At 41.2% G+C, this 27,861-nt stretch overlaps 2 protein-coding genes across 5 annotated transcripts in view; one reads left to right on the top strand and one right to left on the bottom strand.

The window, feature by feature from the left end:
• MYO9A (myosin IXA) overlaps positions 1-19,289 on the bottom strand; it is a 301,060-nt gene extending 281,771 nt beyond the window's left edge. Inside the window, 1 exon segment of the mRNA XM_017895809.1 lies at positions 18,870-19,289. The gene's annotated coding sequence lies outside the window, so the exon portion shown is untranslated.
• Positions 18,072-27,861, top strand: part of SENP8 (SUMO peptidase family member, NEDD8 specific) — a 44,227-nt gene continuing 34,437 nt past the window's right edge. For 2 of the 4 annotated variants that reach the window (XR_001889888.1, XM_017895806.1), the window contains exon 1: positions 18,072-18,264. The gene's annotated coding sequence lies outside the window, so the exon portion shown is untranslated. Of the gene's footprint in view, positions 18,265-19,467; positions 19,654-27,861 lie in introns of those variants that run through there. The other 2 variants (XR_001889889.1, XM_017895805.1) reach the window with 1 other exon arrangement.

The raw sequence follows: 27,861 nt of genomic DNA, 5'->3' as shown, positions 1-27,861 counted from the left end.
GGATCTGCGCAAGGTAAATGTAAAACCTTCTGTAAATAATTCACCTTTCTGGATGCCATTAAGAACATTCATGGCTCATGGGAAGAGGTCAACATAACATTAACAGGAGTCTGGAAGAGGCTGATCCCAACCCTCATGGATGACTTTGAGGGGTTCAAGACTTCAGCGGAAGGAATTGCAGGTGTGGTGGAAACAAAAATAACTAGAATTTAAAATGGAGCCTAAAGATATGACTGAACTGCAGCAATCTCATGATAAAACATGAACAGATGATGAGTTGCTTCTTATTGATGACCAAAGAAAGCGGTTTCTTGAGATAGAATCTACACCTTGCGAAGATGCTGAGAAATCTACACCTTGAAATGACAACAAAGAATGTATAACATTACATAAACTTAGTTGATAAAGCAACTGCAGGGTTTGAGAGGACTGACTCCAATTTTGAAAAAAGTTCTATTGTACGTAAAATGCTATCAAACAACACTGCATGCTACAGAGAAATCTTTCATTAAAGGAATAGTCCACTGATGCAGCAAACTTTATTGTCTTATTTCAAGAAATTGCCACAGTCACTCCAACTTTCAGCCTCCACTACCCTGATTAGTCAGCAGCCACCACCATGAAGTAAAGAACCTCCACCAGCAAAAAGATTACAATTCAATGAAGGCTCAGGTGACCATTAGCATTTTTTAGTAAAGTATTTTTTAATCACGGTACGTATATTTTTGTAGACATGGTGCTATTACACACTTTAAATAGACTATAGTACAGTATAAACACAAGTCTTATATGCAATGGGAAAACAGAAGTTTCATATAACTTGCTCTATTGCAATATTCACTTTATTACAATATTTACTTTATTGCAGTGGTCTGAAACTGAACCTAAATGTATCAGAAGTATGCCTGTATATAAACTGGAGATCCAGAAAAAGAAAGACTAAGATGGTGAAACAAAAATATTTAAAAACTGGGAGGCCTAGGTAGGTAGATGATCAGGTCGAGATCAAGACCATCCTGGCCAACATGGTGTAACCCCATGTCTCTGCTAAAAATACAAAAATGAGTTGGGCGTGGTGGCGCATGCCTGTAATCCCAGCTACTCAGGAGGCTGAGGCAGGAGAATTGCTTGAACGAGGGAGACGGAGGTTGCCGTGAGCCAAGATCATGCCACTGCACTCCAGCCTGGTGACAGAGCGAAACTCCATCTCAAAAATAAATAAATAAAATAAAAATATTTTTTAAAAAAAGAAGAAACAGAAAAGACCACTGAAACCATAGGATCATTTCCTCTGAAAACAATTAAATAGAAATCAGTATAAAAAAGATGAGTGGGCATAACAAATGTATTTTTCAAAGATGGCCACACCAGTGTATATCCCATCCCATATATAATTTTACAGTGTGACTTGACACTTTTCCCTATGCTTCCTCCTCCTCAAACATGAATGGAGCTCTGTAACTCTGGATCACCAGAATGCAGAAGTAAGGCTAGGTCATAAATGACAACATGGCTTCTATCTGGTATGCTCTCCCTCTCAGGAATTGCAATGACCATGCCCTGACAACAGTTAAAAAGTTTCATGGAAAAACCCACATGGAAAGGAACTAAGGCAGAAATGCCAAGTGTAACCACTCCTGAATTCCTAACCCACAAAAACTGTAAAGGATAATAAGCCACTAAGTTTTGAGCTTAACTGGTTATGCAACAATAGATAACTAACATATTAAAAATTGTCACATATTTGGAAATTTTAAAATATACTCCTAAATAATATATGTGACCAGTAAATGAAAAATATTTTGAAATAAATAACAAAACTACATTTCAAAACTTGTGAGAAGCAATTAAAGCAATACTTCACGGGAAAATGTATAACCCTAAATAAGTATAACAGGAAAAAAAAACAAAACTTAGAGAGCTATCTATTCAAGAAGATAAAAAAGAATAGCAAAATAAACCTGAAGAAAGTAGAAGGAAATAACAGAAGTGATCAGGTATGTGTGGTGCCACAAACCTATAGGCCCAGGTAGCCAGGAGGCTGAGGCAGGAGGATTACTTGAGCCCAAGAGTTTGAGACCAGCCTGGGCGATATGAGACCCCATCTCAAAACAAAACAAAACAAACTGCTGTGATCATATATTGGTTAGAAAAGAAATGACAAAAACGAGAAAGTGATTAGAGAGAAAACAAAATAGTAAGGGCCATCAAAGCCAGAAGTTGTATTTAAAAAAAAAAAAACTATAAATTGGCAAACCTCCGGCAAAATTAAGAAATTAAAAAGAAAAAGAGGCCAGACACAGTAGCTCACACCTGTAATTCCAATACTGGGAGGCCGAGGCAGAAAGATCACTTGAGCCCTGAAGTTCGAGATCAACCCTGGCAACACAGCCAAGACCTCATCTCTACAAAAACTTTCAAAAAGTAGCCAGGTCCGGGCCAGGGCCTCACGCCTGTAATCCAGCACTTTGGGAGGCTGAGGCAGATGGATCAATTGAGGCCAGAAGTTCCAGACCAGTCTGGCCAACATGGTGAAACCTCAACTCTACTAAAAAATACAAAAGTCAGCTGGGTGTGGTGGTGCACACCTGTGGTCTCAGCTACTCAGGAGGCTGAGTCACGAGAATTGCTTGAACCTGGGAGACAGAGGTTGGCAATGAGCTGAGACGCTGGGCGACAGAGCAAGACCCTATCTCAAAAAAAAAAAAAGAAAAAAAAATTAGCCAGGTCTAGTGACACAAACCCGTAGTCCCAGCTACTCAGGATCCTGAGGTGGTAGAATCAGTCGAACCTGGGAGATCAAGACTGCAGCCAGCCGCGGTCACACCACTGCACTCCAGCCTAGGCAAGAGTGAGACCTTGTCTCAAAAAAAGAAAAAAAACAAGGCTGGGCACGGTGGCTCATGCCTGTAATCCCAGAATTTTGGGAGGACGAGGCGGGTGGGTCACCTGAGGCCAGGAGTTTGAGACCAGCCTGACCAATATGGTAGAACCCTGTCTCTACTAAAAATATAAAAATTGGCCGAGCGTGGTGGCATGCGCCTGTAGTCCCAGTTACTCAGGAGGCTGAGACAGGAGAACTGCTTGAACCCAGGAAGCTGAGGCTGCAGTGAGCTGAGATTGAGCCACTGCACTCCAGCTTGGGAGACAGAGCAAGACTCCGTCTCCAAAAAAAAAAAAAAAAAAAAAAGCAAAGGATCAGGATTGGAAAAAGGGATAAAAACTAACATCAGAAATAACAGATTAGATGGTTCCATGGTGTAATGGTGAGCACTCTGGACTCTGAATCCAGAAATAACAGATATATCAGAAAGCCAATCAACATAATCAACCACATCTCAAAAAAATCCAAGACAATTCAGTAGTTATACACGTCTCCAATGCAGTCTTGGCAAATGAAAAACAGAAGCTCCCTTGATTGATAAAAGGTGTCTACAAAGCCTACACCATGCTTAATGAGGAAAGGTTGAATATTTTTCCCTTGAGATGAGGAAGAACGAAACAAAGATGGCCCTATAAAGTCCTATCAACATTATGCTGGAGATCTCAGGCAGCAAAGGAAAGCAGGAAAAAAATAAAAGGTATAAGGATTAGAAACAAGAGACAAAATTGTCATTATTTGCATATGACATAATTGTATATATGGAAAATCAAGAATCTACAGATAAATTCAAATTATTATTTTTGTTTGTTGCTTTTTTGGGGGTGGAATCTCACTCTGTCACCCAGGCTGGAGTGCAGTGGTGCGATCTCGGTTCACTGCAACCTCCACCTCCCGGGTTCAAGTGATTCTCCTCAGCTGAGGAAGGACCATCACTTGAGCCTGGCAGGCAGAGGTTGCAGTGAGCCAAGACTGCGCCACTGCACTGCAAGAAAAAAAAAAAAAGCAGCAGCAGAAGCAGCAGCAGAAGCAGCAGCAGCAGAAGAAGAAGCAGGAGCAGAAGCAGCAGCAGCAGCAGCAGCAGAAGCAGAAGCAGCAGCAGAAGCAGAAGGAGAAGCAGCAGCAAGCAGAAGCAGCAGTAGCAGAAGCAGCAGCAAACAGCAAGCAGAAGCAGAAGCAGCAGCAGCAGCAGCAGCAGAAGCAGACGCAGCAGAAGCAGACGCAGACGCAGCAGCAGCAGCAGCAGCAGCAGCAGCAGCAGCAGCAGCAGCAGCAGCAGCAGCGGAAGCAGCGGAAGCAGTGGAAGCAGAAGAAGAAACAGAAGAAGCAGAAGAAACAGAAGAAGCAGAATAAGAAACAGAAGCAGAAGCAGAAGCAGCAGCAGCAGCAGAAGCAGCAGCAGCGGTGGAAGCAGAAGAATTTCATAAATACTGAACTAATTTTTTAGATTACATAATATACACATAGTATTATTATATTCATATGAAGTTCAAAAACAAGGAAAACTATATTGTTTAAGGATGTATAGCTAGGACTTAAAATTATGAAGCAAAGCAAAAAACAGTCACAAAGGTCAGGATAATAGCTACCTCCACTGAGGGGGATATGTTGACAAGGATGGTGAGGCTGGAGGGAAGCACTTCTGGTTTGTTGACCTGGGCAATGACAACACTAATATTCATTTTATTATTTCCCTTAAACTGCACATTTTATGCCTTCTCTTGTATACAGATGGTCCACAACTTATGATGTTTTAACTTATAATTTTTCAACTTTAGCACAGTGCGAAATCAATATGCATTCAGTAGAAATCACACTTCAAATTTTGAATTTTTATCTTTTCCCAGGCTAGCAATATGCAGTATGATACTTTCTCATAATGCTGGGCAGCAGCAGAAAGCAGCAGCTCTCACAAGGGTAAACAACTGATCCTCAATAGTATATACTAAGTTGCCAGATGATTCTGTCCAACTGTAGGCTAATGTGTTCTGAGCACATTTAAGGAAGGCTAAGCTAAGCTATTATATTCGGTAGGTTAGGTATAATAAATGCATTTTCGACTTACAATATTTTCAACTTATAATGGGTTTATCAGGATGTAACCCCATTGTAAGTCAGGGAGCATCAGTATATGAATGAAAAGGAAAAATAACAACTGCCTATAACTACTATGGTAATTTAATATATGGTAATATAAGTCTGGTACCTAGCGTGCATTTTTTAAAAGCTACCATAATGACAAAATGTTTTGTATCCTCCACAGTGCCTACATATCAGGAAGTTGGTCATGGTAGATGCTCAAATATTTTGATCAATAAATGAAACAACTTCCATTCTAATTAAATGGAGTAAAAGACAATTTAGATCTGAATGATTCCCTAAACCAATTCTCATTCTACAAGCCCAGAGATTGAATTCTTTATATCCCAACAGACTCTTCCCTCTGCCTTAAGCATTTTCCTGATCTCTTTCTCTTTTCATTCATAGGATACATCTGTTCTGCCCTACTATACTGTAAGAAGTTGTACATTAAATGCTTAGAATCCTATATATAATCTGAGACTTAGGACAAAAAAAGAGACAGAAGAAAGGTTAAAGTTAAGGGGAAATGGTAGGTAAGATGTACATAAGAGGAGAATTTTGGGGAAAAACCAGTGAAGACAGAATGTATCCTTACATGAAAACATCTAAGACATGGACTTTTTTTTAGTTCTAATGATTCAAGGAGTCAGGAAACAGTGAAATAAAGCAGGCAAATCATCTACTGTCCCTTCAGACCTAGGTACCATACCAAAATATATCTACTGTTGTTTTCCGAAAATTATCTCAACAACAACAAAACAGAACAAAGATACCTCTGCAAGCTTCAAGACTCTTCTGGAAAAAATCAGCTCCTTCTCAGTTAGTTGGGAAAGAAACTTTTTTCTTTTTCCTTTTTTCTCTTTTAAGAGACAGGGTCTTGCTCTATTGCCCAGGCTGCTGGACTACGACCATGGCATGATCATCGTGGCTCACTGTAACTTCGATCTCCTGGGCTCAAGTGATCCTCCCACGTCAGCCTTCCCAGTAGATAGGACTACAGGCACATATCACAATGCTTGGCTAGTTTTTTTTGTTTGTTTTTATGTTGCCCAAGCTGGTTTCAAACTGCTAGCCTCAAGCAATCTTACTGCCTCAGCCTCCCGAAATGCTGGGAAAGCTTTAATTTTTAATCAATTTATTCAATATATATTATTTATACATAGTTCAAAAGATTAAACATAAATATCCTTCAGAACCAAACTCACTGAATAAAACTATGGTACATCCGGATAATAGAAGAGTGTCTCCGTAAAAAAGAATGAGAAACATCTTATGTACCAATACGAAGTCCTCTCCAGCATATAGTAAGTGGAAAAAAAGAAGAGGTACAGAACAGAATACATGGTATACTACCTTTGGTGTATGAAAAGAGAATACATATATTTTATTTTTGAAAGAAATATAGAATGATTAATCAAAGACTTAAAAACATGGTTACGTACAGAGGAGCGAGAAAACAGGATGAAAAAGATGGGGATGAAAATGAGATTCCTGGCCAGGCACAATGGCTCATGCCTGTAATCTCAGCACTTTGGGAGGCTGAGGCAGGAGGACTGTTTGAGGCCTGGAGTTCAACACCAGCCTGGGCAACATAGTAAGACCCCATCCCTACTAAAATAAAATGTAATTTAAAAAAATAATTAGCAAGGCACAGTGGCACACACCTATAGTATTAGCTACTCAGAAGACTAAGGCAAGAGGATAGCTTGAACCCAAGAGTTCAAGGCTGCAGTGATGTAATGATTGTGCCACTGCACTTGCTCTATCACTCCAACCTGGGTGATAGAGCAAGATCTCATCTCTAAAAACAAAGAAAAATGAGATTCCTAAGTATAACTTTTAAATGGTTTCTCTTTCTGAACTGTGTAAGTGCTTTACATATTCAAAGGATAAAATCAAGGGTTTTTTAATTATTTTTTTGAAATACTGTTTCACTCTGTTACCCAGGTTGGAGTGCAGCAGCACAATCACATGTCACTGCAGCCTCAACCTCCTGGGCTCAAGCAAACCTCCCATCTTAGGCTCCCAAAGTGTTGGGATTACAGGCGGGTGCCATAGCACCTAGCCAAATTAAGTCTAAAAACAGGAAAAGCAAATCCTAAAATAAAATAAGTAGACCTAACTGCATATCAAACTGGTAACAATCAAACTGAGAAAATCATTTCAAGTGACTTTTAAACATAGTCCTACTTACAATAGGTACATTCTTAGCAGGACACAGTCTAAGGACAAAAAGAAATGCAAAGAAATTTTGAGCCGGCCGGGCGCGGTGGCTCAAGCCTGTAAATCCAGCTTTGGGGAGGGCCGAGCGGGCGGATCACGAGGTCAGGAGATCGAGACATCCTGGCTAACACGGTGAAAACCCCGTCTCTACTTAAAAAAATACAAAAAACTAGGCCGGGCGAGGTGGGCGGGCGCCTGTAGTCCCAGCTACTCGGGAAGGCTGAGGCAGAGGGGAATGGCGTAAACCCGGGAGCGGAGTTTGCAGTGAGCTGAGATCTGGCCACTGCACTCCAGCCTGGGTGACAGAGTGGAAGACTCACTTCTCAAAAAAAAAAAAAAAAAAAAGAAATTTTGAGTCCCGCTGAGCACTTTCGTTTATTTTTGAAACTATTTTATAAATACTTAGAAAAAACAAATACGTCAATGTTAATAAACACTATGATTTTCAACGAAAAGGAGATTAAAACAAAAATAATTTAACAAATCAAAAGGAGGAAGACGACTAGGGAGAAGAGAAGGAAGAAACCTATAATGTTAAATTGGAATCGGAATTATCAAGATGATATCACGCTTTTTACTCCCTCCTGTCAGAGTCTCAATGACAGCCCAATAACAAGGAGCATACTTAGCATCTAAATAGTGGTTTCTAAATACAATCGAGGCAGGGTGTAGTGACTCATGCCTGTAATCCTAGCACTTTGGGAGGCTGAGGCAGGCAGATCACCTGAGGTCAGGAGTCCCAGACCAGCCTGGTCAACACCGTGAAACCGTCTCTACTAAAAATACCAAAATTAGTGAAGTATGGTAGTGCGCGCCTGTAATCCCAGCTACTTCGGAGGCTGAGGCAGGAAAATTGCTTGAACCCTGGAGACAGAGGTTGCAGTGAGCCAAGATCATGCCACTGCGCTCCAGCCTGGGTGATAGAGCAAGACTTTGCCCCTCCCCCACAAAAAAATTTCAATTAAATAAATACATAAACAAATACAATACTCCACTGTAAGAAGACCAAGCTTCTTGGAGAAATTGCTGATTCCAACTCTAAAGCAGGAAAAGTCCATGGTGAGCCAAGATACTATGTACCCAAAAGTAAGGAATCATCCAAAGACTAATGGGTTCACGAAAAAATAATTCAGGAACCTGTTTGAAGAAGCTCCCATTGTCCTTATTTGAGACAATTTGAGCATCAAAAAAAAAGTCTCCAAATGACTGTAATACAACAAAAGTCATGAGACCATTAAAAACCTCATTTGCTACAACCATAGATGACTATTGCACAAATACTCCCTCTAAAAAGTAAGGAAAAAATTCAACGTTTACTGTTCTCTTTTAATAGGAACTGTTGTTCACTCCCAGTTGATAACGGTTACAAAGCTCTTATTAACTGAAGAATAACTAATAAATGAAAAAGAATTACAGAATTAGAAAAATCACCATTTTGCAATCCTTAATTGAAGACCTAAGGATCAAAAAAGATGCTAAAATTATTAGAGAAAGAATACTGAGAAATGGAATATTTGTATGGTACCAAAGTATCAGTCCCACAGATTACTGTACATAATAGGAGAAAAAATTTACTTTTAAAATGGAGATATAAGCAAACACCACCTTAAACCTTTCAAACTTACGTCACTGATAGAACAGCTGACATTATGTGCCTCCCATAATACACATGATACACAACATCACCTACAAAGTGTTCTTGCCAAAACTTTTTAACATGAATCTATTCAATCCTTTACAATGTAACTTTCAGTTTACAGGATATACAAGCACCAGAAGAACAAGTTAAACAATCCAAGAAACAATCAGAAAACTCTAGAAAACAGGCCATTCTACAAGATGACTGGTCTCCTCAAAGACATTTCAATGTCATAGGGAAGAGAAATGTGGGAAGGAACTTCCTAGATTGAGAGACTAAAAGAGATAATCAAATGAAACGCAAAATTTAACTGAGCTCTCTTTTGAAAAAAACATTTTCAGGACGTTGGGAAAATTCAAATATAAATTCAATATTAAATTAGGGTATTATTTTTCTTAGGTGTTGGTAATAGTACACTGGTGACATGAGAAATATGTATTTCTTAGGAAATATATACTAAGTATTTTGCAGTAAACTTATCACGATACGTGTAACTTTTTTTTGAGCCAGAGTTTCCCTCTTGTCACCCAGGCTGGAGTGCAAAGGCACAATCTTGGCTCACTGCAACCCCCACCTCCCAGGTTGAAGTGATTCTCCTGCCTCAGCCTCCCTGAGTAGCTGGGATTACAGGTGCCCACCACCACGCCCAGCCATTTTTTGTACTTTTAGTACACACGGGGTTTCACCATGTTGGCCAGGCTGGTCTCAAACTCCTGACCTCAGGTGATCCACCTGCCTCAGCTTCCCAAAGTGCTGGGGTTACAGATGTGAGTCACAGCATGCAGCCACAACTTACTTTCATAAGGTTCTGCAAAAATATATACAATCACAACCAGTCACGGTGGCTGCTCACCCCTGTAATCCCAGCATTTTGGGAGGCCGAAGCGGGCAATCACAAGGTCAGGAGATTGAGACCATCCTTGCTAACACAGTGAAAACCCTGTCTCTACTAAAAATACAAAGAATTTGCCGGGCGTGGTGGTGGGCGCCTGTAATCCCAGCTACTCAGGAGGCTGAGGCAGGAGAATGGCGTGAACCCGGGAGGTGGAGCTTGCAGTGAGCCAAGATCATGCCATTGCACTCCAGCCTGGGCGACAGAGGGAGGCTCTGTCTAAAAATATATATATATATATATACACACATATATACACACACACACACACGTAATCACATAGGGAATAATAAAGCAAATATGGATGGCATGACGTTATCTTTTGAATCTAGTTAGACATATTAGTGTTCAAGTGATAGACATATTAGTGTTCAAGTGATAGACAAATTAGTGTTCTCTTCCAACTTTTCTATTTCTTTAAGATCTTATTTATAAAACTGTAGCAGAGGAAAGAAAGATAACTAAAAGAAAATAGAGTTGCAAAAGCAAAATAAGACAAAAATATTGGTCGGGTGCAGTGGCTCACGCCTGTAATCCCAGCATTTTGGGAGGCCAAGGCAGGCAGATCGTTTGAGGTCAGGAGTTCGAGACCAGTCTGGCCAACATGGTGAAACTCTGTCTCTACTAAAAATACAAAAATTAACTGAGTGTGGTGGCACACACCTGTAATTCCAGCTACTTGGGAGGCTGAGGCACAAGAATCAAGAATCACTTGAACCCAGAAAGCAGAGGTTGCAGTGAGCCAAAATCGTGCCACTGCACTCTAGCCTGGGCAACAGACACTCTGTCTCACAAAAATAATAATAATAATAAGGCAAAAAAATACAATCTAAAAATCATTTATAAACATATCCACACAGTCACCTAAGAACTTTCTCTCTTACATTAAAAAAAAAATCTAGCCAGGCAGCGTAGTGGCACACAGCTGTAGTACCAGCTACTCAGGAGGTTGAAGTGGGAGGATTGCTTGAGCCCAGGAGTTTGAGTCTAGCCTAGGCAATACAGTGAGACACTGTCTCATAAAAAAAAACAAAAAGAAAATTCCAGACCAGGTGTGGTGACTCACACCTGTAATCCCAGCACTTTGGGAGGCCGAGGCAGGTAGATTACCTGAGGTCAGCAGTTCAAGACCTGCCTGGCCAAAATGGCGAAACCCCGTCTCCACTAAAAACACAAAAATTAGCTGGGCATGGTGACAGGCACCTGTAATCCCAGCTACCTGGGAGGCTGAGACAGGAGAATCGCTTGAACCCAGGAGCCGGAGGTTGCAGTGAGCCGAAACTGCACCACTCCCCTCCAGCCTGGGAGACAGACCAAGACTCCGTCTCAAAAAAAAAAAAAAAAAAAAAGAAAGAAAATTCCAGAGATTACTCAGTCCACTATTATCTGATCAATAAAAGCAAACAGATTTCAAACAAATACTTACACACTACAAACAGCAATAGTACTAAAATCTGTCAATTATTTAAGGAATGTTTGTCATTAACAAATAGAACACATTTTGTTATGATAACTCACACTGAATCAAATACATTCTAAAATCCATTAATCTTATATGCTAAGACATCAAGAGCAGCATTTCTTTGCAATATTTTTTCAAAAAATTTTTTTAAATGCCCCAATGACACAAGAAATATTTTAATTGAAAAATATCACACTTGAAAGACAACTAGCAGACAGACTGTCCTAATATCTACTTCTTTTAGCAACAAACTTTGATGAGTCATCTTTTCTAAAAGTCACACAATGAAATTCTTAAAATTCTTGATTTCGGCCGGGCACGGTGGCTCACGCCTGTAATCCCAGCACTTTGGGAGGCCAAGGCGGGCGGATCACAAGGTCAGGAGATCGAGACCATCCTGGCTAACACGGTGAAACCCCGTCTCTACTAAAAAATAAAAAAATAAAATAAAATAAAATCTAGCCGGGCGAGGTGGCAGGCGCCTGTAGTCCCAGCTACTCGGGAGGCTGAGGCAGGAAAAAGGCGTGAACCCGGGAGGCGGAGCTTGCAGTGAGCCGAGATCATGCCCTTGCACTCCAGCCTGGGCAACAGAGAGAGACTCTGTCTCAAAAAAAAAAATTACTGATTTCATATTTAAACATAACAAGAAATAGGCTGGGCGCAGTGGCTCACACCTATAATCCCAGCACTTTGGGAGGCCAAGGCAGGAGGATCGCTTGAGGTCAGGAGTTCAAGACCAGCTTGGTCAATATGGTGAAACCCTGTCTCTACTAAAAATACAAAAATTAGCTGGGCATGGTGGCACGCACCTATAGTCCCACCTATTCGAGAGGCTGAGGCACGAGAATCACTTGAACCCAGGAGGCAGAGGTTGCAGTGAGCCAAGATTGCACCACTGCACTCCAGCCTGGGTGACAGAGTGAGACTGTCTTATTTTATTTTATTTTATTTTTTGAGATGGAGTCTCGCTCTATTGCCCAGGCCGGAGTGCAGTGGCGCGATCTCGGCTCACTGCAAGCTCCGCCTCCTGGGTTCACGCCATTCTCCTACCTCAGCCTCCCAAGTAGTTGGGACTACGGGCACCCGCCACCACGCCTGGCTAATTTTTCTTGTATTTTTAGTAGAGATGAGGTTTCACTGTGTTAGCCAGGATGGTCTCGATCTCCTGACCTCATGATCCACCCACCTCGGCCTCCCAAAGTGCTGGGATTACAGGCGTGAGCCACCACGCCAGGCCGAGACTGTCTTTATAAAAAAAAAAAAAAAAAGAAGAAAAAAAAAAAATAAAAAATAAAAAAAAAAAAAAAAAGATGAATTCAAGAGGGAAAAGGAAGACTTACTGAGTACCTACTATATGCTTGGTGCTTCACATAAAATTTTTTTTAACTCCAATGATAGTCTTATGAGGCAAATATTACCCCAATTTTTTTTTTTTTTTTTTTTTTTGAGGCAGGGTCTCACTCTGTTGCCCAGCCTGGAGGACAATGGCATGATTACAGATCACTGCAGCCTCGACCTCCCAGGCTCAAGCAATCCTCCCACCTCAGCCTCCCAAGTAGCTGGGACCATAGGTGAATGCCACCACACTCAGCTATTTAATAATAATTTTGTCATTTTTGTAGAGACAGGGTCTCCTATGTCGCCCAGGCTGGTCTCAAACTCCTAGGCTCAAGTGATCCTCCTGCCTCCACCTCCATCTCCCAATCATCCCCATTTGAGAGATGAAAATTCTGACAAGCTCACAAATATTAAATGGCTTGCCCATAAATGACAGTTCAAAAGTTATGAGGCTAGAACTTGAATCCAGGACTGTTAGAAATCTAGGTTTGAGAATCCATATTCTATCCACTTAATGGATTTAAGATTCACAGATATAAAAGCCTATCTAAGGAAAAAGAATATTTAAAAGAATATAGTTATATATTCAAAGAGCTACACAATCTTAGGGTTTACTATGTTCTAAAATTATTGCTAATTGTTAAAAAAAAACACACACACACACACAATTTTTAGCAAGCCAGCTGTCTATAACAGGACAGCTAGTCCGTTCCTCACTGTACATGTAAAATTACACTTCAGTTGCCCGCTGGATAACCCCACTGCTAAAATATGCCAGCAACATAATTCACATTAAAACCCAGAGGCCTAACACTACTTGGAAAGCACTTTACGTGCTTACTATACCTATCCCAAGCATATTTACCACTCATAATTCACAGGCCATTTTCAGCAAATATACTTTGTTCTATCATATTATTTTCTGCCACTCCAAAATCATATTAAATGTATGAACAAAAACACCTACCTAAATATAACATCTCACAAATAAACCTTAGTAGTAGTATGTTATTTTGAACTTGTCTATTGTATGAAACTACGCCATAATTGTTTCTATAACATAAATTACGTATGTTCTTTCTACAGGATCAAAATTCCAATACCTATATTCCTCATATATCTAAAGATACACACAAAATAGGTACAGAAACCTATATGTTAAAGGATTTCCCATGTAAATTAAATCCTCTATGAGCTGGATTAATGACTAAAGGCATGAGGCAGCTTGTAGAGCTCTAGTGATATTCTGTATCTTGATGTAGGTGCTGGTTACACTGGTATGTTCTTAGTGAAAATTCACTGAGCTATGTATTTACCAGCTATGTACTTTTTGTATATTTTATAATTTATAAAGTCTTATATTTTTAGGCTGGGCACAGCGGCTCACGCCTGTAATCCTATCACTTTGTTTTTTTTTTTTTTGAGACGGAGTTCTTCGCGTGTCTCCCAGGACTGGCAGTACAGTGGCGTGATTCCTTGGCTCCACTGCAAGCCCGCCTCCTGGGTTCACGCCATTCTCCTGCCTCAGCCTCCGAGTAAGCTGGGACTTACAAGCGGCCACCACCACGGCCCGGCTAATTTTTTGCTTTTTAGTAGAGACGGGGTTCACTATGTTGCCAGGATTGGGTCTCGATCTCCTGACCTCGTGATCCACCTGCCTCGGCCTCCCCCAAAGTGCTGGGATTAGCAGGCGGTGAGCCCCGCGCGACCGGCCAATCCTACCACTTTCAAAGGTCAAAGGCTGAGGCGGGAGGATGGCTCTAGTCCAGGAGTTTAAGACCAGTCTGGGCAACATAGTGAGACCCTGTCTATTTTTTTATTTTTTTAATTTATATTTTTTAAAATGCTCAATCTAAAACTTGTCTTACTAAAAGCACTGATATCATCCCTCTTACCAAGGTAGTCAAACCCTAGTGAAGAAAACAGACAAGTAATGAAGCAATTTCATTAGAGAGCTATGATAGAAGTAATTACTAGGTGCTACAGGAGCACATAAAAATGGTACCTAACTTAATCTGAAAGGGGTAAAGGAAAGCTTCCTGAAGAATATACACCTGAACTGAATCCTAAAGGTCAGACAGAAATTAGCCAAGCAAAGAAAGGGGAAAGCAGAAATCAGGGAAATAGAACACCACATGTAAAAGACAAGAGAGAAAGCACATTACCTGAGAGGAAGCCTAAAGTCAGTAAGAGTGGATTAAAGAATTTAAGGAAGATAGCAAGTGAAGAAAGGCTAGAGAATTAAGAGTTAGATTATAAATGATCTCATATACATGCCATGCTACAGTTTAAACTCTATCCTGACAATGAGACAGCTTTTTTGAAGATTTTTCAATAGGAAAGGACATGATTTGATTTTTATCTCTACTATCCATGTCAAAATTATGGTGTGGGCCATGCTCACAACCCCATTTTGCAGTAAATGAGCCTGCACACTGCCCCATACTTTCTACCACTAAGATCTTTCCCCATACCCATATATACATACAAACACACAGCCAACAATAAATGGCCAAGAATGGTGACATAACCTAAGTACACACACTTGTTAGCAATCAACGAGAAAAAGAGCTGAGCCAAATAAATTGTTTCTTGGGAATTCAAACTAGAAAATCCTAGGGAAAAGGAAATGGTTAGCAACAGGAGCTGAAGTTAAAATGAGTGCAGCCAAGAGGCGAGATGCTGGCGAGATGCTGGCATGGGGTCACATCGTAGTTATAAGGAGTAGAAATTAGGAATAAACGGAAGCTATGACATGGGGGAAAAAACTGGAGAAGAAAGAAAGGGTATCTAGGACAAGTTAACAACGCAGCACTGGAGTGAAGTCTCCAGCTTTATTAGGTTCTTATTCTTCTTCAGAGTAAGTTTTATTAGGTTCTTGTTCTTGAGAGCAAGTTGTTTAACTTTTCCTGGGTTCCCTTGTGTATGGTTCCTTTCAATAAGCACTTCATTACTTAAGGTAACTTGAGTCTCTTCCCCGCAATTGAAAGAGCTTGGCTAAAAGAGCATTTTAGAACACTTAATCCAACAGCAGTCAAGAGAATGAATTGGAGGACATGACAAAAGGCAGAAGACAGAAGGCAAGAAGACCACTCAGCATTACAGAAGCCCAATAAACAGATATTTTTAGTTAAAATAAGGTAGAAGCAACAAAAAGTAACAAGGAATGACCTGAAATATCATGAGGGAAAATGTACAAGACAGTAACAAACTGGATGTTGGCAGTGAACTACAGAGTGAAGCCGAGGGCAATTCCCAGGTTCCTGAAGGTTTCATGAGGAATCTCTCCCCACCGTTTTGCGGGGGAAAGAGGCAGGAAGAGTTTCGTTTCCTAAATGTTTGGATTGAAGTGTTTGTGAAATGTGAATCAAAGTGGTGATGTCCTTTGGCAGTGCTTTTGCAGGGGTCTAGAGCAAAGGCAAGCACTCTAGACAGCAGTTCTAGACTTAGGAATCAATACATTAAGTCAATACTGTGGTTTTTAAAATGTCTGAAAAGTCTTTGACTAATATTTATTTCAAACTGAGTTAATATAAACAAAATCACTCCAACTAAAACCTTAATATTCTTGTCAAATCATATTTTCAAACCTCCTACACTTCTCTGCAATTATTAAAGATTGAACAAACTTCCACATAGTATAATCCAAATGATTAGGAAAGGTGGAGTTTATATTGCTAACTTCTGTTGAGGTACTTTCTTAAAAAAAACTCTAAGTTTACCCAATTTCCCTCAGGAACTATATAGTACTAAAATAACTAAGGCAAAATAACTGTTAAAATTCATATATTAGATAGTGAATCTCACTGTTAATGCTTAAACTAGAAAAGATTTTTTTAAGGAACTTAATCATGTAATTTACTAATTTAAATATTTAACTCTACCTGTAATTTAAATGTTGGGTTTCCATCCTAAAACCTTTTCTCCTCTCTTCTGTATGATTTTGCCTCCAAAATCTACTACTATCAACCCAGAACCTGATACTGTGCTTCAGCGACAAATCCAGCTGCGTAATGGTCATCTACATCTGACAGAACTACAGTCACCTAAACTGAACATGTCACAAATTAACCCCTCTATCCCTCCTCCTTGACAAAATAAAAATAAAATCCCACTCCTTCATGGGAATCCCCAACTCAGTGAAAGGCACAAGCCAGAATCCTAGATTTTATCCTCTATGCAATTCTCCGCAACCCCAAATACAATAAAATCACCAACTCAACTCCCAATATCCAAGTTCAGATCCAGTCTCACCATTTGCCTGGATAACCCTAATATTCCTGCCTTTAGCCTTATTCTACTCTTCAATTCACTACACCCAGAATGACTTTTTTTTAATGCAAATCTGATCATTCCAGTCCCCTGCTTTAAAATCCTTCAATAATTTAATAAATATTATAATTATCACAGCTAGTCACACTGTGGAAGCTCAGAGGTTCAATGATGAGACATTTAGCTACATCCTTTATGTAGGTTCAACATAAAAGAATCATCAGGAATTTTTTTTAAATCACAAAATTATTTAAACATACATATAACAGCAGATACATTTAAAAGAAAAGCATGTAGCATTGTTGGTAAAAGCAAAACACCAAAAATAACCTCCAGTCCACAAAAATGGAATATTATCCAGCCAGTAAATGAGGCACTTCCATATGTATTGTTAATAAATGATCTGTAGGATGTAGCATTAAGTGAAAAAAACAGGCTATGTATAGAGGGTAAAGTAGGCAACCATTTGTGTATAGTGTCTTAAAAATATAAACGTATATAGGTTTATATATTGAAAATATCTCAGAAAGGATACATGTGAAGCTGGAAATAGTGGTTGCCTCTAAAGAGGAAAAATGGGTGGCTGAAGAATGAAGGCGGAACAGAAACTTTTTACTACATTACTCTTCTGAAACTTTTGGCTTTTACGTCTTGTTATTATCTATAATTTTAATGTGATTTTCTCCTTCTGTTACTTTAACATTTTTTACTGTGTGTGTGTGTATGACTACAAAGACCTCTTTATATTTCACCTTTATACCAATATTAAAATTACGTACTGATCATTTGATGGACCATTACGTTTCTTTCTTGACAACTCGGGAGCTCAACTTCTACAAACATTTTATTCAACATTTTACTGCTATCGAGAAGGCTGTTGTTGGTAATGACCTCAGTGAACACTGCATGATTTCTGTACTTGCTTCTTGGAGAAGCAAGACAGCAGCACCAGACAGCAGAAGTTTATTATTAAACCGACATCGAAGTATTCAGGGATTAAGGAAAGTTACAAATCTTATTTTCTAGCAAATCCAAAACAGTGAATCCAAAAGTCCCCTAGTATCCTTTAAAAATAAAAATAAAAAACAGTCCTAGTATCTGCAGCAATCGACAAGGAGGTGAAGTAATAGTACAAGACGACATAGTTATATCCACTAGTGCAACATGATTTAATCCTTACACAGGTCCCTAAAACGTCAGAGCTGAACAACCTCACACGTTCTACACAGAACAGACAAGATGAGGCGCAGGCTCTGTGACCTTATAATGGCACACACACAATTGGCCCCATGCTTCCATAACTTCTCTCTGCCTCCCGCTTTTTTCAGCCCAACCCCTCCAAACATGGGTCTCGGTCGGTCCCCTTAAGTCACAACGGAGGGAATACACTAGGCTAAGCAAATATTCCCTCAGGATTTCATGGCAAAGCCCTTTCAACCAAAGAAAGGATCGCGACTGAGGAGAAAGATAACAAGGTTTGCTTGAGGAGAGGTCTGTGAGAGAGGCTACAGTGGGTGGTGGGAGAGAAGCCAAAGTCTGTGACGGCTGACACCACATCTACCGGGAGTAAGAGCACCAAGACAGCGGCTATCTGAAAGCCGTGATGGCTAGGGTTAGCGCTAGTCGGCTTGGTGATGAGCGAGCTGGGAGGGGGTCTATTAAGAAGGGTAGGGCGAGGGGCAGCTGGGGGACGCAACGGGTTAGGGGGCGGTCGAGACTTTGTCTCAGGAGCTGTAATGAGGTCAGCCCAAGGGAGGATGTAACAGAGTCTGGAAGCTCCATTAGGAGTCCTGAGGGACTCTGAGGGGTTCTAATGGGGTCTGCTGGATTGGGGGGACCGTGACAGAATCTCCGGGGAGGCTGGAGGACTGGAATGGTGCTCGGCCAATGGAAGATACGGGGGGTGGGGTCTACTGGGGATCCGGGACCGTGATCTGGTGTTTGGGAGGCTCGGCGCAGACCCGCTCGCGGGGCGTCTCCACTGGGACGGGGCGGGGCGGCCCGACCGGAGCCAAATAGCAAGGCTGAGACGTGGGCCAGGACGGGCTGCAGGGCCGCTGAGCGCTTGGGCGGGTCTTACCTCGGGCTCCGCCGCGGTGGCCACCGCAGCCCCCTCCTCTTCGGCGGAAGCTGCCTCCCACCCTCCGCCCCAGGGTCGGGCGGGAGATGGCAGGGGAGGCCAAGGCCACGGAGGGTCCGGCGGTTCCGGGAGGGTGGGCCCAGCAGCCTCAGGGTCCAGGCGAGCGGCCGCTGCGCATCCCCCGCCCTGTCAGAGAGACTCCGCCCGGCCTGGGCAGGCACATCCCCCGCTGCACCCCGCCCAGAGAGCACGCGTTGGACCGCCGCCTCAACTGCTGCGAGCGGCCGCCTCTGCCGGTGCAGCTACTGCCTCCGCCGCCGCCTCTCGCGGTCCTGACTATTCTGTACTCTCTCAACAGCCACAGTCAACCGCCGCCGCGTCCCTTGTCCGCTTCGGCCGCGCGCCCCCGACCCCGCGCACGCAACCCCGCCCCGCGCGACTCCACGGCTGCAGGCGAGCAGGCGCGCGCGCACTTACCTCCCACGCCCCCTACTGCCAGCCCGGGTCGGCCCCGCCCGGTCCCGCCCCCGCACGTGACGCCACCGGAGAGTACAGCGTGCGCTTGCGCGGACACGCCCCATTTCCTAGGCCCCAGGCTGCCCCGCCCAAATTTTTCTTCCTCACCTTACGGCAGAGCGGGGAACTCTGCCTTAGATTCTGCCTGTACTGGAGAGGGATGTCGCAAGGTTGGGGAAGAAACCTCTGGGTTTGCGACTGTAGCTGTCGATTTCCGGCCAATACAGAGGTGTCTGAAGGCTGGTTGGGGTGGTGAGGCCCGAGGCAGGTAAGAAGCCTCCTCCCCACTTTAGTTTGTCTCAGTTTGTCCCGGTAGTGGATCGCTTCCTCACTCACTCAGATTCTGGCGTATCCGTGCTCCCTCCCGATTCTGGACCTGGATTTTCAGCGCCGCCGGTCACAGCCCCCGCCCCTTTTCAAACACGCACGCTCTCTCCTCCCACCCACCCTCATTGTCCCCGCCCCGACCTCCGTTTCCAAGTCTTCGTTTCCATTCATTCCTCAGACTTTTTCACTGAGTGGTTTCCATGTCTTGGGTTCCAGAATGTCAGAGGCGAATGAAATAGTCTCGGCTTTTTGAAGTGCTTTTATATAGGAGACCGTGAGAGAATCCGCAGTAGTAGTACAATAAAGTGATAATAGAGAAAAATGCACGGGATGCTGTCTGGGCACAGAAGAGGGGTCCCAGGTTGTGTAGGAGGAGAACGTGAGGAAGCCCTTTCCAAGCGGACTTTTGGGTCACTTTTAGAAGACTGTGTTAAAAGACTAGTAATCCAGTACCTGGTCAAAGAAATAGGAGGTAAAAGAGAGGAAAACGGGTGCAAAAGCATGTGACAGTGGTGGTTTGAAAGAGTCAAAAGAAAAGTAAAATAAACCTGATGGAAACCGTACTGTAGACTTCCCTTTAAAGAAGCATCATTATAAAGTGAGAGAAATGAGGAACGAGAATATGGCCCTCAGGAATGTTTTCTGTTTAGGTAGAAGGCTCAAAAGTGTACACGAAACCGAGAAGTGGACTCTTGGAGGGTGAGGGAGGCTAATTTATAAGATCGAGAGCATTAGTGGAAAACAACCTTGTATGTGCATTTGAATCACCTGGGAAACTTTGTTAAAACCAATACTGTTGCCCCACTCTAGACCAATTAAATTCTGGGTTTTGCCAGGTGTCAGTACTGTTTTAAAGCTCCACAGGTGACTCTAATGCTAAAGATTGAGCCCCACTAAACTAGAGAGAAGAAATTGAGAGAGTTGGCTCTGTAACATTAAGATGGAGGTCATTTAACTATGGAGAGGCTTGGAGATGGATGAGAAACTTGAGCGGCGTTATGTTTTGAATAACTGGTCTGGGAAATGGGAGAAGGAGCCACTCTTGCCTTTCCCTTCAGCACTGTTCATTCCTCAGTGTTTATCAGGTCCACCTTAGTTACTTGTCTCTTTGCTCTCCCTTTCCCTTCCATCCAGAATTGGTCAGCTGTTGTCTCCAGCCTTACAGCTCAAAGGCCATCCCCACATCTGTCCCCAAAAATGATCAGAGCTAAGCCAATTTATGAGATGCAGAGACCAACATCCAGAGCTAAGCCAATTTATGAGATGCAAAGACCAACATCCACTCCCGTGAGATTACTACATACAGTGCCTTGCCAATTTAGAATCTTTTTCTGTTATTTATCATTTAAATTAGTAATGAGATATAAAGATATTTAAAATACAGCTCTGTTAGGATTGAAAAGTACTGTATTAGGGAAAACTAGGCCTTTAAATAAAGAATTAGCAGGCAGAGAAGCTGTATGAGGTAAAGACCAAGACAGTGTATGGCTGCTATCTATTAACTAGGGTTAATCCAAAAACCTGTCTATCTGACCCAGATAAGAACGAGTTATTGTTGTCTAGTATGGCTAGAGCATAGTATGGAGAGTATAGGTGGAACAGAGATGAAGATGATAAAGTGGGTGTGAACAGATTATGAGGAGCCTTGAATTCCATGGTGAAGAGTTTAGATTATATATAATACTAGAAACAATTGATAAGTACAAAAAAGGTTCTTAACCTCTTTTACCCAGTGGACCTCGTTGGCAGTCCAGCTTATAGACTCAGTCTCAGAAAAATGTTCTTAAATGTATAAAATAGGCCGGGCACGGTGGCTCAAGCCTGTAATCCCAGCACTTTGGGAGGCCGAGACGGGCGGATCACGAGGTCAGGAGATCGAGACCATCCTGGCTAACACGGTGAAACCCCGTCTCTACTAAAATACAAAAAACTAGCCGGGCGAAGTGGCCGGCGCCTGTAGTCCCAGCTACTCGGGAGGCTGAGGCAGGAGAATGGCGTAAACCCGGGAGGCGGAGCTCGCAGTGAGCTGAGATCCGGCCACTGCACTCCAGCCCCGGCGACAGAGTGAGACTCTGCCCCAAAAAAAAAAAAAAATGTATAAAATAGAATACATAGTAATATAAAGGAAACTAATTTTTTTAAGTTTTTAAAATATTAAAGGTGTGATATATATGCATCAAATAAAATCTGGCAGCAGGTCTAATTATATAATTTCTAAGTAGTGATGACTATAAATTATATTTTGAAATGCCTGCAGCAACTTTAATGTGATGTGAAAATATCAGATTTCTATTGGTAAAAAAAGAGAATGCTAATACTGTAGTTTATGGTCCCCACTTATTGAAGAAATGCTAAATTTCAGCTACTGATTATTGAAAACAAATTGTTTTCCCAGTCTAAGTTCACAGAACCCTGATATTCTAGCCACATCCTGGTCTATGGATCCTAAGTTTAAAAATATCTCAGTGTAGGCCGGGCACGGTGGCTCAAGCCTGTAATCCCAGCACTTTGGGAGGCCGAGACGGACGGATCACGAGGTCAGGAGATCGAGACCATCCTGGCTAACACGGTGAAACCCCGTCTCTACTAAAAAATACAAAAAACTAGCCGGGTGAGGTGGCAGGCGCCTGTAGTCCCAGCTACTCGGGAGGCTGAGGCAGGAGAATGGCATAAACCCGGGAGGCGGAGCTTGCAGTGAGCTGAGATCCGGCCACTGCACTCCAGCCTGGGCCGCAGAGCGAGACTCCGTCTCAAAAAAAAAAAAAAAAAAAATCTCAGTGTAATGGTTTTAATCTAGAGCATGACATCAAATCTGTGTTTCAGAAAAATGATGAAGCAGTGTTCACTTCCCAACCTCTCTGCTGGGATGAGAAGCTGGCTGTTTTCTTCTGTGTCTCCTTTACCTCTGGGGCAGCAACCAGTACTATCCCACCATTTCCTAATAACCGGGGCCTGCAGAGGGACTAAGCTTGTGGATGTATATATCTGTGAGAGCAATACCAGAAAATAAATCAGGAAAGGTAGATTGGGGCTATTTTTGTGGAAATCATTGAATGCCAGGCTGTAATTTGTAGTTAATTTGGTAGACAATGGAGGGTTGTTAAAATTTTTGGAGTAGAATAATGTGATTAGAGTTCTGTTTGAAAATCTAGAATAATGTGCAGGTTAGATCATCTAAAGAGAAGATAGAAATGAAGAGACTAGACCAATAAGTTAATTAATTTTTAAAAAACGGAATCTTGGGCCGGGTGCAGTGGCTCAGGCCTGTAATCCCGGCACTTGGGGAGGCTGAGGCAGGAGGATCACTTGAGCCCAGGAGTTCAAGACCAGCCTGGGCAACAAAGTGAGACCCTGTCTCTCCAAAAAAATTTTAAAAAAAGAAGAAAATTAGCCAGACATAGTGGTGCCTGCCTGTGGTCCCATCTACATGGGAGACTGAAGCAAGAGGATTACATGAGCCCAGGAGGTCGAGGCTGAAGTGTTCATGCCACTGCACTCCAGCCTGAGTGACAGAGAAAGAGCCTGTCTCAAAAAAAAAATCTTGAGGTGATCTCTAGAGAGTCTGCTAAATTCCTTTATTTCCACAATGTGCTGACCAGGCTAGAGTAACATACATTGGAATAAATTGCATACCTTTCAACAGGAATATATACCCCAGTGTGGAAGTCAGTTAACATTTTATGTGGTCAAGAGGCTAGCCCAGTCCTTTGAATTATAAATGATATTGTTAGTACTTATAATAAAGCAATGGCCTTACCATAAGTTCACGGATCTTGCCAAGGCCTTCCTCAGTCAAATTCCATCTATACCTGTGAGTCCTACATTTCTGACTTTTAAAAGTCAGAACTCCTTTCTCTCTGCCAATTCCTTAAACTTCTTGGATGGGAAAGAAGTTTAGTTTAAACACATTAGCAAAGAACAGAAAGTCCTCAAGGCCCAGGCAGCCCATCTCCTTCGAAACTGATCAATACCAGACTATAAAAACTTACTGCTCAAATCCAGCTGGTACGCAAATTATGTACTTTTTAAACGTATTCTAAAAAATTTGATTTGGGGTTCAGGTATTACTGATCCAAATGAGTCCTATAAAATTAATTTCCAGAACTAGCTTCTCAGAGAGGTCACCATTACCACCTTCTTCAGCGTGACTAGCCTATAGTGACTTTCTGTCCATCAAATAATTGGAGGCCATTTGGGTGGTGATACGAAAAATCGAGTTTATGCAGAACTTGAGGTTCAGCTATCTGACACGTTTTGCAGGAGGAGGAGGAGTGGGTCTATCTGAAATCAGAAATAATACTTTTATGAGGCTTTTTAATAATTTTTATTACTTACAGAAAATTTCTGAAAGTTCCTTTCTCTGGCTCCCAATTAAATGACTTACTCCACAATCAACTTACAAAAGCACTGGATCATTGTCTTGATCCCAAAAATTTGTCCCAACTGTAGTTACTATTTTGAGCATCTGTATTATTGTTTGAAAACCTTAGGCTTGCTTTCCCTGATGGCCAGTGAATAAAACTCTCAAAGAGGTGTGATTCATTACTTATTCATTCATTAGATATTTATTGAACCTCTACTATGTGCCAGGCACATTTTTGAAACCCACTAATGAGCAATTTGTAATGACAATTTACCTCTTAACTATCTGTGAAAAAAGTAACTTGCCAGGATTTGAAATCCTCAGAACAAATGAGATTAAAAGATCATTTTTTTTATGTTCTTTCAAATAGTGTGTTTGCATAGAGCTGCCATGTGCTGACCACAGTGATTATCTGTGAAATGAGGTAAATCGTGGCTTTAGCTTAACCACTCCTTATCAGACTTTGTTACCGCATGTACTAAAATAAAGTTCTGTCTACACCTTTATAAAATATTATCTTACACAGACGTCTTATTAATTCTAATGGCCTCTCCACACCTGGCCCTCACTCCTAGTCATTTCAAAGTTTGCAATTGTGTAAAGTCATTTCTCAGAAAATTTGAAGCAAAACGAAGTCACCACAAGAAAAACTTGGTATCCACCAGGTTTGTATTGAGGACAAAAACTGTGACACAATTACAAATGGACCTTTTTTTTTTTTTTTTTGAAATAGAGTTTTGCTCTTCTTCCCCAGGCTGGAGTGCAATGGCGTGCTCTCGGCTCACCACAACCGCCACCTCCCGGGTTCAAGCGATTCTCCTGCCTCAGCCCCCCGAGTAGCTAGGCTTACAGTTGTGCACTACCACGCTTGGCTAATTTTGTATTTTTAGTAGAGACAGGGTTTCTCCATGTTGGTCAGGCTGATCTAGAACTCCCGACCTCAGGTGATCTAGCCACCTTGGCCTCCCAAAGTGCAGGGATTACAGGCATGAGCCACCGCACCCGGCCTACACATGGAACTCTTGAGGTAGAAATGGTAGACCAGGAATAAAATTATTTTCATGGTCAGTGACATCTTAGCCATTGATAGCTGTGCCTAGTTCCAGAGCAATAAATGGAGAGCCTTGGTGTTAGATGAAATCCTAAAAAGTCACCTGTTTTATCTCCTTGGCCCCAGACAGAATAAAGTGGAATTTATAGCAATAGAGTTACCAAGCATCATCATCACACCAAGTGGATTTTGTACTTTGAGAGCTGAATTCCACTGTGAAATATTGATGTTACAGGAATGTTGTGTAAATTCATAATTCATTTATACAATTGAGAATATTTCTTACATTTATAACAGTGTTGTGTTTTCCTGAGTTTTTCAAGATACGTTTCACTTCTGTATTTTGCTCACTCAGGAAAAATATTTATTTATTAAAACTCTAGTTTGTCAGGCACTGAAGATAGAAGGATGAGTAAAATCTAATCTGTGTATTCAAGAGGGTAATATAATAAATCTTGATGGTCATTCTTACATGCCACGTTATACAGATCTCCAGATGGCTTAGGCTTAGTTTTAAAAGGAAATGTTTAATTGGGGGGAAATTGAAACCCCAAAAAAAAGCCATGAACTTCCTTCCTGAAAATATTTTGCCATAAAAAACATATTTGGTCTTGGATGTGATTCTTTTGTGAAAGTGCAAGTTGAATCAGACATTAGAAGTTGGACATAATCTTCTAATTTTAGTAAACATCAAATTATTTTTAAATATTTGTGTTTGAACATTTATGGAAAAGAGATTAGATTTACCTGTTTTATCCAGAGGACAGAAGTAAGACTCAGAAGTTGAAAAAATGGAAATACTTTATGTCATTGTAAGAGTGGGAACTGGTACATCTTTTCTTCCTCTTCAGTGAAATCACTGTATTTACTAATTATGTGTTCATTATTAAGAGAAGAGGAAAAATTAAAGCACAATATCAAAAGGTAGAAGGAAAAAGGCAAAAAAGTATTAATCCTGTTTCTTAAAATGATATTTACACTTGATGGATATCGATCATTCTTGATTATTTTGTGTGTATTTTATCATATACAGATGTTTATATCAAAGCACATTATGAACATTTTTCTGTTAATAAATTTGTGTTGATAATATTATATGTAATGGCTGAAAACTATTGCATCATGTGGAAACCCTGTTATTTAATTTACCATTCCTTTTTTGAGCTCCAGGTTGTTTCCAGTTTTTCTGTTATAAATGCTGCCATGTGACTTGTTGAATTTTTGCACACATTGTTAATGTTTCCCTTAAGATAAATGTATGAAAGTATAATACCTACATATATAAATTTCTTAAGAATTCCAATATAATGGCAAATTACCCTTGAAAAAGCTTGCATGTATGACACTCCTATCAAAATGAGGCATCATTTACTCATTTCCCATAATCTCTCAGCAATGCTAGTTTTTATTAGTTTTCTTCATCTTTGCTAACTCGACAGGTAAAAAAATGAAATTTTAACTTGCATTTATTTGATTACTACTCTGATGTCCAGTGTCTCTTCGTGTGTTTATTGCCCAGCCATGTAAGTGTATTAACTAATATTTTCTAACAATTTTTTTAACTTTTTAATATTTAAATTTGTATCTAAAATGTAATTTGATATAAGGTATGAGGTAAACTCTTTACTTTTTTAATCAAATAGTTAACAAGTTGTGCCAACGCTACTTATTAAAAAATCTAGCAAGCATATCCCATACTTCAATACACAGATAATAAAAGTACTATTAGATATTCCTCCAAAAAAAGAAAGAGGATTTCATGGTCAAATAAGTTTGGGAAAAGATCATACCAAAAAAAGTTAAAATTTTTTATCGCCAAAGTCTCATTAGCTTCTAGTGTGTGTGTGTGTGCATTAGGAGTTAGCATTCCCTAATTTAATTAACCATGTAATCTTTTTTCTTTTTTATTTATTTATTTATTTTGAGATGGAGTCTCACTCTGTCGCCCAAGCTGTAGTGCAGTGGGGTGATCTCGGCTCACTGCAACCTCTGCCTCCCAGGTTCAAGCAATTCTCCTGCCTCAACCTCCCAAGTAACGGAAATTACAAGCACGCACCATCATGTCCAATTTGTTTTTGTATTTTCAGTAGAGACAGGGTCTTGCCATATTGGCCAGGCTGGTCTCGAGCTCCTGACCTCAGGTGATCTGCCTGCCTCGGCCTCCCAAAGTGCTGGGATTACAGGTGTGAGCTATTTTTTTTAACCATGTAATCTCACTTCATAGGTATTTCAGGAAATACCTATGAAAGTCTATGGAACTGAGCTGTCCAGTATACTAGCACTAGCCACATGTGGCTATTTAAATTTTAGTTCATTAAAATTAGTCAATTCTTCAGTCACACTGACCATATTTCAAGAACTCAATAGCCACAAGGGGCTAGTGGCTACTGTATTGAACATTTTGCAGATCAAAGAAAATTTCTGGGCCAGGCACAGTGGCTCATGCCTATAATCCCAGCACATTGAGAGGCCGAGGCGGGTGGATCATGAGGTCAGGAATTCAAGACCAGCCTGCTCAAGCTGGTGAAACCCTGTCTCTACTAAAAAACTACAAAAATTAGCCAGGCGCAGTGGCAGGCGCCTGTAATCTCAGCTACTCGGGAGGCTGAAGCAGGAGAATCACTTGAACCCAGGCAGCAGAGGTTGCAGTGAGCCAAGGTCACGCCACTACACTCCAGCCTGAGCGACGGAGTGAGACTCCATCTCAAAAAATAAAAAAGGAAAATTTCTGTCAC

The sequence above is a fragment of the Rhinopithecus bieti genome, unplaced genomic scaffold, assembly GCF_001698545.2.
Source record: "Rhinopithecus bieti isolate Rb0 unplaced genomic scaffold, ASM169854v2 scaffold_27022, whole genome shotgun sequence".
NCBI lineage: Eukaryota > Metazoa > Chordata > Mammalia > Primates > Cercopithecidae > Rhinopithecus > Rhinopithecus bieti.
The sequence above is the reverse complement of the archived record's forward strand: the minus strand, read 5'-3'. Positions and strand labels throughout refer to the sequence as shown.